Source organism: Pseudophryne corroboree, chromosome 1, assembly GCF_028390025.1.
Source record: "Pseudophryne corroboree isolate aPseCor3 chromosome 1, aPseCor3.hap2, whole genome shotgun sequence".
Lineage (NCBI taxonomy): Eukaryota > Metazoa > Chordata > Amphibia > Anura > Myobatrachidae > Pseudophryne > Pseudophryne corroboree.
In genome coordinates this window covers 160,800,037-160,813,762 of record NC_086444.1, presented here as the reverse complement: position 1 = coordinate 160,813,762, position 13,726 = coordinate 160,800,037, and the positions used below count along the sequence as shown (strand labels likewise).

The following is a 13,726-nucleotide window of genomic DNA, read 5'->3' as shown; positions in this document are numbered from 1 at the left end:
TTTATTATGTAATGACTGATGACGGACCTGCTGGACACTGTCAGCTCAGCAGCACCGCAGACTGCTACAGTAAGCTACTATACTATAGTAGTATGTACAAAGAAGAAAGAAAAAAAAACCACGGGGAGGTGGTATACAATTATGGATGGACTGCCGAGTGCCGACACAGAGGTAGCTACAGCCGTGGACTACCGTACTGTGTCTGCTGCTAATATAGACTGGATGATAATGAGATGAAATCAATATAATATCACTAGTACTGCAGCCGGACAGGTATGTATATTTATTATGTAATGACTGATGACGGACCTGCTGGACACTGTCAGCTCAGCAGCACCGCAGACTGCTACAGTAAGCTACTATACTATAGTAGTATGTACAAAGAAGAAAGAAAAAAAAAACCACGGGGAGGTGGTATACAATTATGGATGGACTGCCGAGTGCCGACACAGAGGTAGCTACAGCCGTGGACTACCGTACTGTGTCTGCTGCTAATATAGACTGGATGATAATGAGATGAAATCAATATAATATCACTAGCACTGCAGCTGGACAGGTATGTATATTTATTATGTAATGACTGATGACGGACCTGCTGGACACTGTCAGCTCAGCAGCACCGCAGACTGCTACAGTAAGCTACTATACTATAGTAGTATGTACAAAGAAGAAAGAAAAAAAAAAACCACGGGGAGGTGGTATACAATTATGGATGGACTGCCGAGTGCCGACACAGAGGTAGCTACAGCCGTGGACTACCGTACTGTGTCTGCTGCTAATATAGACTGGATGATAATGAGATGAAATCAATATAATATCACTAGTACTGCAGCCGGACAGGTATGTATATTTATTATGTAATGACTGATGACGGACCTGCTGGACACTGTCAGCTCAGCAGCACCGCAGACTGCTACAGTAAGCTACTATACTATAGTAGTATGTACAAAGAAGAAAGAAAAAAAAAACCACGGGGAGGTGGTATACAATTATGGATGGACTGCCGAGTGCCGACACAGAGGTAGCTACAGCCGTGGACTAACGTACTGTGTCTGCTGCTAATATAGACTGGATGATAATGAGATGAAATCAATATAATATCACTAGTACTGCAGCCGGACAGGTATGTATATTTATTATGTAATGACTGATGACGGACCTGCTGGACACTGTCAGCTCAGCAGCACCGCAGACTGCTACAGTAAGCTACTATACTATAGTAGTATGTACAAAGAAGAAAGAAAAAAAAAACCACGGGGAGGTGGTATACAATTATGGATGGACTGCCGAGTGCCGACACAGAGGTAGCTACAGCCGTGGACTACCGTACTGTGTCTGCTGCTAATATAGACTGGATGATAATGAGATGAAATCAATATAATATCACTAGTACTGCAGCCGGACAGGTATGTATATTTATTATGTAATGACTGATGACGGACCTGCTGGACACTGTCAGCTCAGCAGCACCGCAGACTGCTACAGTAAGCTACTATACTATAGTAGTATGTACAAAGAAGAAAGAAAAAAAAAACCATGGGGAGGTGGTATACAATTATGGATGGACTGCCGAGTGCCGACACAGAGGTAGCTACAGCCGTGGACTAACGTACTGTGTCTGCTGCTAATATAGACTGGATGATAATGAGATGAAATCAATATAATATCACTAGTACTGCAGCCGGACAGGTATGTATATTTATTATGTAATGACTGATGACGGACCTGCTGGACACTGTCAGCTCAGCTGCACCGCAGACTGCTACAGTAAGCTACTATACTATAGTAGTATGTACAAAGAAGAAAGAAAAAAAAAAAACCACGGGGAGGTGGTATACAATTATGGATGGACTGCCGAGTGCCGACACAGAGGTAGCTACAGCCGTGGACTAACGTACTGTGTCTGCTGCTAATATAGACTGGATGATAATGAGATGAAATCAATATATATGTATATATAATATCACTAGTACTGCAGCCGGACAGGTATATATATTTATTATGTAATGACTGATGACGGACCTGCTGGACACTGTCAGCTCAGCAGCACCGCAGACTGCTACAGTAAGCTACTATAGTAGTATGTATAAAGAAGAATGAGAAAAAAAAAAACCACGGGTAGGTGGTATACAATATTATATATATATATATATTATATACAATTATATATATATATATATATATATATATTAAACTGGTGGTGATTGATTATTAAACTGGTGGTCAGGTCACTGGTCACACTATCAGCAACTTGCAAGTAGTACTCCTAAGCAGACAATCACAAAATATATTATACTGGTCTGGTGGTCAGTGTGGTCACAATGGCAGTGTGGCACTGACTCTGGCAGCAAAAGTGTGCACTGTACGTTATATGTACTCCTGAGTCCTGCTCTCAGACTCTAACTGCTCCCCACTGTCAGTGTCTCCCCCACAAGTCAGATAATTAACACAGTCACACTATCTAATCTATATCACTTCAGCAAGTAGTAGTAGTATAGTAGTACTCCTCCTAATAATGCTCCCCAAAATTACTACTACTGTGTCTCTCTCTACTGTCTCACTCTCTTCTCTAAACGGAGAGGACGCCAGCCACGTCCTCTCCCTATGAATCTCAATGCACGTGTGAAAATGGCGGCGACGCGCGGCTCCTTATATAGAATCCGAGTCTCGCGATAGAATCCGAGCCTCGCGAGAATCCGACAGCGGGATGATGACGTTCGGGCGCGCTCGGGTTAACCGAGCAAGGCGGGAAGATCCGAGTTGCTCGGACCCGTGTAAAAAAAACTGAAGTTCGGGCGGGTTCGGATTCAGAGGAACCGAACCCGCTCATCTCTAGTTCTTAGGGGCGTGTTATTTAACAATTATTATTTGCATGGAATCCGCAAATAATAACTATCCCCCGATTGTATGTAGCCAGGGCCGCAGCAGATAAGGAAGGTACAGTATCCGCTGCAATCTCACATTTTTGGTTTAGGTTTCTGTGGCTGCTGCTTTTTAGGCTAATTTACCGCATGTTGTATGCCCAGCTCCCAAAGGAATAGTGAAGGGATCACGAATGCAAGTGTATTTTAATACATTCGAGTGAATCATAATTTCAATAAGAAATTATAATTAGTGCACACTTGCACACTTGCAGCAAAATCCCGGGTTATTGCGCGTGACCGCGCAGCAACCTGGGATTTTTCTTAATGTGAAAGCAATTACTAGGGTCAAGCTGTGCCCTGGAATTTGCCGGCTTGTACACCTGGCAATTTGCCGACTCTCAAGTGTGAAAGGGGTATTAGTGAGTGCAGGTTATGTGTATTATTATTATTATTATTAACAGTTTCTTCTATAGTGCAGCGTACTCTGTTGCGCTTTACAATTGGAAACAACAATGATAAAATAAAACTGGGTAATGACAAACAGTCATAGAGGTAGGAAGGTGCTCGCAAGCTTACAATCTATAAGGAAATAGGCATTGATATACAAGGATAGCTGTTATCTATTGCAGAATTGTCCACCAGATTGCAAAGGTTCTTGGTGGGCTGTATGATTTTGTCACACAGTGATGTTTGTGTGGAGTCAGGAGGATGGGAAAGTGAAGAAAGAGAAATATGTGAGGATATGTGTGGACTGTATAGAGGTGTTGTGACTGGATAGGAAAGCTTATGAAGGTTCTGGAATGTGATACGCTAGTCTGATGAGGTCAGTTTTCAGGGAATGCTTGTGGGAGGGGCAGGGGGTTGCGCGTTCCACTACTATGCGGGTGTAGTAGGACACATACCTTCCACCACTCTTTACTACCCTCAGTCTGTCAGGGCGACTCAGATGGCACTGGCACACGGTTCGGACACGGACGGGAACCCCCTGTGATAACCTGGGAAAATGGAAGACATGATACACAGGGATGACCTCGACTGGGCTCAGTGAATGGTCATCATTGGCACTTTTGGCCTCAGACTGGATGCCCCCGTTTTGGTGCGAAGCACCAGGTGCGACCCTGAACGAAAACTCCCAAAGGGGAGATGTAGAAAAGGACAACATACATACACAGATTACGCACAAAATACGAATACGCTCACTAGGTATAACCTCGACTTTCTGCCAGACGACTGGCTCTTCTTCTGGTATCTGTAATAGAATACATAGGCACAGAAAATACAATGGGGAAATACCATGCAGAACAGAATGTGATTATGTAGTTACAATCCTTATGATACTCACCAGCATGTACCCTCCAACAGCCTACCTTTCATGGGGGCCTGACTGTGGAGAAACCAAGAAATTAGCGCAGTCCACCTTTGATGGGGGCCTGACTGCTCACCATAAACCTATTGGCCTACCGGCCTAGCGCCTGATCAAGAGATGCCCCAACCTAGCGCCGACTTATCATACCTGCAGCCTAGCGCCGAATCGAGAGATGCCACGGCCTAGCGCCGACTTGCCATACCTGCGGCCTAGCGCCAGATTTAGAGACTTACCATTGTGTCTAACGGAATACATACTGTTTACCAGCGGGCGGGATGCTGGCTGTCCATATCCCGACAGCAGAATGCCGGCAGTGGGGTGAGCGCAAAGAGTCCCATTGTGGGCTCGCCGTGCTTGACATGCTGCAGGCTCGGTGGCTCGCTGCGCTCACCCCAGGATCTTTTCCCACTCTATGGGTGTCGTGGACATCCACGAGTGGGAATAGTCCTGTTTTGTCAGGGATTCCGTCTGGCGACATTGCCAGCTGGCAGGATTCCGGCGTTGTTATCCTGACTGCCAGGATCCCAACAGCCGGAAAATTGAATGGATCCTGGTTGAACACAAAATACAATACAACACAGGGCCTTGTGCCCCTTTTGCTGACCGCGTCTATTGCCCGACTAACTTGAACTCATACAATAGCTTTGGGCTTACTGCCCACTGTGCCCTAGACCTATTGCTGCTTAACTGGAGGCATAAAACTCTTCCCTCTTCTATTGGGCCCAATGCCCCCTTATGCTCCATGGGCTTTAAGTCCACCTGCTGCACCACAGGCCTAGTGCCTGATGTCCCCATGGGCCTACAGCCCAAACCCTGGTGGTCTAGGGCGGTTCATAGGTTGGACTTACCAGTCTTGAGAGCTTTGGCTAAACCAAGCCTGGTTCCAACATGGCCACCGCGTGGTCTTCTCTGGAGGCAGAAACAGTTCTCAACACCTCAGGGCTTCCAGCGTCTTCACCGACGGGCGACGGCTCTTTTATCTTCACTCGGCAGGTGTGGCCTGTTTAAGCTCTTTTCCAATGGCGGCTGCCCTCCGGGACTTCCAGCATCTTCCCCGAAGTCTTCTTTCTTCTTCCTTCAGGAGCTCTTCTATCGGAAACCAGTCAGAAATAAAATGTCTACAATAGGGCTGCTGCACATGCCCAGCTGCAGCAGCTCTTCCGATCGGCCTTTTCAGAGCTTGTGAGTAGCACCTACAGCTCCGCCTCCAGCACACCACCGCCAACAAGTCCAGCTGCACAACACAGCGAGGAGCTGGGAAAAGCAGGGGGGGGGGGGGCGCATGCTGCCTGTAACTCTTAAGTAGGTCAGCCTGTACTGTGAGTTATGGGAGAGGGGTGCCGTGCTGTGAGGGGAGAGGGGTGCTGGGCTGAGAGGGTAAATAGGTGCTGGTAAGGGAGAAAGGTGATGTGCTGTTAGGGAAGATGGATGCTGTGAGGGGAGAGAGATGCTGTGCTGTGAGGGAAGATGGGTGCTGTGAGTGGAGCAGAGGCGTAACTAGGGTTTTTGGAGCCCAGGGCAAGATCAATAATGGCGCCCCCCCCCCCCCCCCCCCCAAAAATAAATAAATAAATAATTTTTTCTTAATAAAATAAATTAATAAAATGATAATGAAAAAAAAAAATACAAAAGGAAAGTATGTGCAGACGCCACCGGTGTCACTGCATATAAAGATGTCAGGGTGTGTATGTATGTGTATGTAGGTGCAGTGGTCGAAGTTGAATTTTTGAAGGTGGAATGAAAGAGTGCAGATAGCAATTATGCGCGCGCCGAAGGCGCGCGCGCTCCGGAAAAGGGGCGTGGTCACTCAAAAGGGGCGTGTCCTTCAGTATAGTAGGACCCCTTATACTATCTAGTACTGGTGCCCCTTTCACATTATAGCACACGGTATGAGCCGAAATTCACATTATAGCACACAGTATGAGCCGAAATTCACATTGCCCCACACGGCATGAGCCGAAATTCACATTATAGCACACAGTATGAGCCGAAATTCACATTACCCCACATGGTATGAGCCAAAATTCACATTATAGCACACGGTATGAGCCGAAATTCACATTATAGCACACGGTATGAGCCAAAATTCACATTACTCCACATGGTATGAGCCAAAATTCACATTTCCCCACATGGTATGAGCAGAAATTCACATTTCCCCACATGGTATGAGCAGAAATTCACATTACAGCACACGGTATGAGCCGAAATTCACATTACAGCATACGGAATGAGCCAAAATTCACATTACCCCACATAGTATGAGCCGAAATTCACATTATAGCACACGGTATTAGCCAAAATTCACGTTACAGCACATGATATGAGCCAAAATTCCCATTATAGAGTTAGGGGATCCTACCCCCAGAATTAACATGGCCTGTGGGGCACTATGATGAGGGGAGCCCACCCCCTTAATAGACTAATTGCAGAGTTTAGCAGCGGAAGGGCTGCAGCGGTTTCTCACCCCAAGCTGCGGCGCTTCTGCCACCTCCGACACTCCACATCTTCGGCACCACCCGGGATGCAGAGCACCGCACCGGGTATGCACCCTTTTCAGTGTGGCCTGCTGCGCTCCGAAGGGGTTCTTGTTTCATGCTGCAGGATCCCGATGTGCGCCTTCCTCCCCGCTGTTACTGTCACGGTAAGCATTAGTATCGTTTACCGCAGAGGAGGCATATGTGTTAAACCTCAGGAACTGAGATGCCCTTCTCACCATACAGCTGTGTGGCCGAGCCGGGCGGGGGGACAGCCAGCAGCAGCATGCCGGATATCAGCTGCAGAGGGTGCGGGCTGTACATACTTGGGGCAGCTGGATATTCAACAGTGCTGAAAGCCTCCGGAGCCCGCACCCCCGGAGCTGCAGTACACCGGCAGAGGACACCCATCCCCCGAACCCTGCGTAGCCCAAAGCCGGAGATCAGCAGCATGTTGAACGCGGAAGCAGAAGCTGCTTATTGCCGGTCAGCATGCTGCTGATCTCCGGCTTTGGGCTCCGCATGTGCATTACAGCCCCCACCCTCGGCTGCTGATATCTGGCATGCTGCCCCTGCTGCTGGCTTTCCACCCGCCCGGCTCGCCCACCCAGCTGGATGGTGAGTAAGAAGGGCATCTCAGTGCCCGTGGTTTAATACATATCTCTCTTCGGTAAATGGCCATTAGTACATCCCACACACACTGATTACACACACACAGACTGGCCACCCCCAAATCCTACACACACCCACTCAGACTACACACACACACACACACACATTCTCATACTTTCCTCTCCCCCACACACACACTGGACTGCAAAAATTTACACACACTGACACTGTTCCACACACACACAATTAACACACTCACACTGTCCCACACACACAATTAACACACACGCACACTGTCCCACACACCAGTGGCGTGCGGTGAGGTCAGTGGCGTGCGGTGAGGCACTACAGCCATAATGTCCGCCGAATCCTGTCGATGAACCCTACCGCCACCAAGCCAATGCCCGCCACTGCCTCTGAGCCGATGCCACCACCAATGGCTTACAAACTCGCCCACCATCAACTGACCCAGCCCTCCGCCACTAATTTGCAACTCAGTCCAAAGTTGCCAATGCCCGCTGCATGCCTGCTCATCATACTTGTGATGCTGTATTGTACATTTTTATAGAAAAAAATAATAATCAGTGTTTGGGACTGGGAAGGGAGTGGGAGGAGGACATGAATGCAATTTTGTTGTCCAGGGTTTCCATTAACTTAATGGAGAAGGGTCTGAATGGGTTAAAAATGTAAAAAAAAACTGCATGAGGTCCCCCTCCTAAGTATAACCAGCCTTGTGCTCTTTGAGCCGTTCCTGGTTGTTTAAATACTGGGAAAAAATTGGACAGGGGTTCCCCGTATTTAGACAACCAGCATCGGGCTCTTAGTCCGGTCCTGGTTCCAAAAATACGGGGGACAAAAGATGTAGGGGTCCCCCCATATTTTTAAAACCAGCACCGGGCTCCACTAGCCAGGGACATAATGCCACAGCCGGGGGACACATTTATGTAGGTCCCTGCGGCCGTGGCATTACCCCCCCAACTAGTCACCACTGGCCGGGGTTCCCTGGAGGAGTGGGGACCCCTTAAATCAAGGGGTCACCCCCCCTCCAGGCACCCAAGGGCCAGGGGTGAAGCCCGAGGCTGTCCCCCCCATCCGTGGGCTGTGGATGGGAGGCTGATAGCCATGTAAGTAAAAAAAGAATATTGTTTTTTGTTGTGGAACTACAAGGCCCAGAAAGCCTCCCCCGCTTGCTGGTACTTGGAGAACCTCAAGTACCAACATGCAGGGAAATAACGGGCCCGCCGGTACCTGTAGTTCTACAACAGAAAAAATACCCAAATAAAAACACAACTCACACACCGTGACAGTAAAAATTTATTAAAGCACACTGACACACTCACACATACTTACCTATATCCCACGCCGGTCACGTCCACTTGTCCAGTAGAATCCAATAGGGGTAGCTGTAAAAATGAGAGACACATTACTTACCTACATCCCACGCCGGTCACGTCCACTTGTCCAGTAAAATCCAGTAGGGGAATCTGTAAAAATGAGAGACAGATTACTTACCTACATCCCACGCCAGTCACGTCCACTTGTCCAGTAGAATCCAATAGGGGTACCTGTAAAAATGAGAGACAGATTACTTACCTACATCCCACGCCGGTCACGTCCACTTGTCCAGTAGAATTCAATAGGGGTACCTGTAAAAATGAGAGACAGATTACTTACCTACATCCCACGCTGGTCACGTCCACTTGTCCAGTAGAATCCAGTAGGGGAATCTGTAAAAATGAGAGACAGATTACTTACCTACATCCCACGCTGGTCACGTCCACTTGTCCAGTAGAATCCAGTAGGGGAATCTGTAAAAATGAGAGACAGATTACTTACCTACATCCCACGCCGGTCACGTCCACTTGTCCAGTAGAATCCAATAGGGGTACCTGTAAAAATGAGAGACAGATTACTTACCTACATCCCACGCCGATCACGTCCACTTGTCCAGTAGAATCCAATAGGGGTACCTGTAAAAATGAGAGACAGATTACTTACCTACATCCCACGCTGGTCACGTCCACTTGTCCAGTAGAATTCAATAGGGGTACCTGTAAAAATGAGAGACAGATTACTTACCTACATCCCACGCTGGTCACGTCCACTTGTCCAGTAGAATTCAATAGGGGTACCTGTAAAAATGAGAGACAGATTACTTACCTACATCCCACGCTGGTCACGTCCACTTGTCCAGTAGAATCCAGTAGGGGAATCTGTAAAAATGAGAGACAGATTACTTACCTACATCCCACGCCGGTCACGTCCACTTGTCCAGTAGAATCCAATAGGGGTACCTGTAAAAATGAGAGACAGATTACTTACCTACATCCCACGCTGGTCACGTCCACTTGTCCAGTAGAATCCATTAGGGGAATCTGTAAAAATGAGAGACAGATTACTTACCTACATCCCACGCTGGTCACGTCCACTTGTCCAGTAGAACCCAGTAGGGGAATCTGTAAAAATGAGAGAGAGATTACTTACCTACATCCCACGCCGATCACGTCCACTTGTCCAGTAGAATCCAATAGCGTTACCTGTAAAAATGAGAGACAGATTACTTACCTACATCCCACGCCGATCACGTCCACTTGTCCAGTAGAATCCAATAGGGCAGGGGTTCTCAAACTCGGTCCTCAGGACCCCACACAGTGCATGTTTTGCAGGTAACCCAGCAGGTGCACAGGTGTATTAATTACTCACTGACACATTTTAAAAGGTCCACAGGTGGAGCTAATTATTTAACTTGTGATTCTGTGAAGAGACCTGCAAAACATGCACTGTGTGGGGTCCTGAGGACCGAGTTTGAGAACCTGTGCAATAGGGGAATCTGTAAAATGAGAGACAGATTACTTACCTACATCCCACGCCGGTCACGTCCACTTGTCCAGTAGAATCCAATAGGGGAATCTGTAAAAATGAGAGACAGATTACTTACCTACATCCCACGCTGGTCACGTCCACTTGTCCAGTAGAATCCAATAGCGTTACCTGTAAAAATGAGAGACAGATTACTTACCTACATCCCACGCTGGTCACGTCCACTTGTCCAGTAGAATCCAATAGGGGAATCTGTAAAAATGAGAGACAGATTACTTACCTACATCCCACGCTGGTCACGTCCACTTGTCCAGTAGAACCCAATAGGGGAATCTGTAAAAATGAGAGACAGATTACTTACCTACTTCCCACGCCGGTCACGTCCACTTGTCCAGTAGAATCCAATAGGGGTACCTGTGAAAATGAGAGAGAGATTACTTACCTACATCCCACGCCGATCACGTCCACTTGTCCAGTAGAATCCAATAGGGGTACCTGTAAAAATGAGAGACAGATTACTTACCTACATCCCACGCCGGTCACGTCCACTTGTCCAGTAGAATCCAATAGGGGTACCTGTAAAAATGAGAGACAGATTACTTACCTACATCCCACGCCGGTCACGTCCACTTGTCCAGTAGAATTCAATAGGGGTACCTGTAAAAATTAAAATGATACTTACAAACTGCAATCCACAGGAGGAGAGAGAGAGAGAGAGGGGGGGGGGGGGGGGGGGGGGGGGGGGAGAGACTAACCTGCTGCTGCTGCCGGGGGAGACCGGCACACACTGCAGGGCCACGACGGGAGGACGGAGCCGGCGGAGGAGGGGGAGAGCCGCACACCGCCGCTCCTGTCAGCGGCAGCGGAGGAGGATGGGGCGCACACTACAGACGCCAATAACCGCCGGGACAATTGACACACACACACACAATTAACCCACGCACACTGTCCCACACACAATTAACACACACGCACGCACACTGTCCCACACACACAAATATCACACACGCACACTGTCCCACACACAATTACCAAATACGCACTGTCCCACACACACACAATTAACACACTCACACTGTCCCACACACACACACTTAACACACGCACACTGTCCCACACACACACAATTAACACACACGCACACTGTCCCACACACACACAATTGATACACACGCACACTGTCCCACACACACACAATTAACACACACGCACACTGTCCCACACACACACAATTAACACACTCACACTGTCCCACACACACACACAATTAACACACTCACACTGTCCCACACACAATTAACAAACACGCACTGTCCCACACATACACAATTAACACACGCACACTGTCCCACACACACACAATTAACACGCACTCAAAACTGTCCCACACACACAATTAACACACTCACACTGTCACACACACACACACACACACAATTAACAAACACGCACTGTCCCACACACACAATTAACACACTCACACACACACAATTAACACACACACACTGTCCCACACACACACAATTAACACACGCACACTGTCCCACACACACACACAGTCACACACACACACAATTTACACACACTCAAACTGTCCCACACACACAATTAACACACTCACACTGTCCCACACACAATGTCACACGCACACTGTCCGACACACACACACTTAACACACACACACACACACACAAAATGTCCTGCACCCCCTTCCCGCTCACCTGCACTTACTGCTGTTCAGGGCAGGGGCCGCACGCCCCCCCCCCCCGAGGTCGCGCACGCGCATGCGCGCACCTCCGCGGTCGCGATCGCGTACACACAGACACTTTTGCAGGGGGGAGTAGGGGGAGGCTCCTGGCTGCCGCTGCCTGTCTATTGTGACAGGCACAGCAGCCGGGGAGACAGGGAAAGCGCCGCGGGTAGCGCCGGCGGAATCCCTGAAGCATGGGGCGAGTGGGCCGTGCAGGTGCCGGTGGCGCCCCCCTCTGTTGGGGCTGCCATGGCGCCCAGGGCACGTGCCCTGCTCGCCCCGTGCTAGATACGCCTCTGGAGTGGAGAGAGGTGCCGCACTGTGAGGGAAGATGAGTACTGTGAAGGGAGAGGGGTGTTGTGCTGCGAAAGGTGCTGTACTGTGAGGGGAGAATGGTGCTGTGAGCATAGAGAGGTGATGTGTTATGAGGGAAAATAGGTGCTGTTAGGTGAGATGGGTGCTGTGCGTGGAGAGGGGTTCTGTGCTGAGAAGGGTACTGTGCTGTGAGGGGAGAGGGGTGCTGTGCTGTGAGGGGTGAATGTGTCCTATAGAATGCCATCTGAGGTGGGGGTACAGTATAAGGGACTTTCCCCGAAAACCTGTACCTTTTTTCTTTAGTTACAATGTAATACCGATAGCCCAAACCACCTTATCCTCTATATTCCACATATTAACAACCTGCACCCAACATCAAACTGCAGCAACAAAGGCAGATAAGGTGTTAGCATGCATAAAACTGGGAATTGAGACAAGGGAGGAGAGTGTAATCCTGCCACTGTACAAATCATTGGTACGACCACACCTTGACTACTGTGTACAGTTCTGGGCACCTCAGTTTAAGAAAGATATTTTAGAGATTGAAAGGGTTCAGAGGCAAGCTACAAAAATAATAAAGGGGCTAGAGGCACTGGATTATGAGGAAAGGCTTAGTAGGTTACATATGTTTACACTTGAAAAGAGGCGTCTAAAGGTGGGTACACACTATTAGATATATCTGCAGATCAATTGATCTGCAGATATATCTATGGCCCTCATTCCGAGTTGTTCGCTCGTTTTTTTTCATCGCATCGCAGTGAAAATCCGCTTAGTACGCATGCGCAATGTTCGCACTGCGACTGCGCCAAGTAACTTTACTATGAAGAAAGTATTTTTACTCACGGCTTTTTCTTCGCTCCGGCGATCGTAATGTGATTGACAGGAAATGGGTGTTACTGGGCGGAAACACGGCGTTTCAGGGGCGTGTGGCTGAAAACGCTACAGTTTCCGGAAAAAACGCAGGAGTGGCCGGAGAAACGGTGGGAGTGCCTGGGCGAACGCTGGGAGTGTTTGTGACGTCAACCAGGAACGACAAGCACTGAACTGATCGCACAGACAGAGTAAGTCTGGAGCTACTCTAAAACTGCTAAGTAGTTAGTAATCGCAATATTGCGAATACATCGGTCGCAATTTTAAGAAGCTAAGATTCACTCCCAGTAGGCGGCGGCTTAGCGTGTGTAACTCTGCTAAATTCGCCTTGCGACCGAACAACTCGGAATGAGGGCCAATGTACGGATCGGGCAGTGTGCTGTGCATACACACAGCCCGATCCGTCGGGGGACTGACGTCATGAACTGGGCGGGCGGGCACTCGCGCCCGCCCAGTTCACCTGTCAATCACCGCCGGCCGCCGCAGCATGTGTACGGGCGGTCGGACAACCGCCCCGTACACACACAGCGACGGGCCAATATATCGTTAGATATATTGGCCGTCGGCTGTGCTGCGCGGCCGACGCGATACGTCTGTGAACGACGGAGTTCACAGACGTATCGCCCGTACACACTGGCCGACGGTCCCGCGA

The 13,726-nt window shown here is 48.7% G+C and overlaps 1 protein-coding gene across 2 annotated transcripts in view; it reads right to left on the bottom strand.

Moving 5' to 3' along the window:
• Nucleotides 1-11,956, bottom strand: part of GCNT4 (glucosaminyl (N-acetyl) transferase 4) — a 120,766-nt gene extending 108,810 nt beyond the window's left edge. For both annotated transcript variants that reach the window (XM_063963841.1, XM_063963840.1), the window contains exons 1-2: nt 11,861-11,956; nt 6,698-6,866 (exon numbers count right to left, since the gene is read on the bottom strand). The gene's annotated coding sequence lies outside the window, so the exon portion shown is untranslated. The remainder of the gene's footprint in view (nt 1-6,697; nt 6,867-11,860) is intronic.
• Between the last annotated feature and the right edge of the window lie 1,770 nt (nt 11,957-13,726).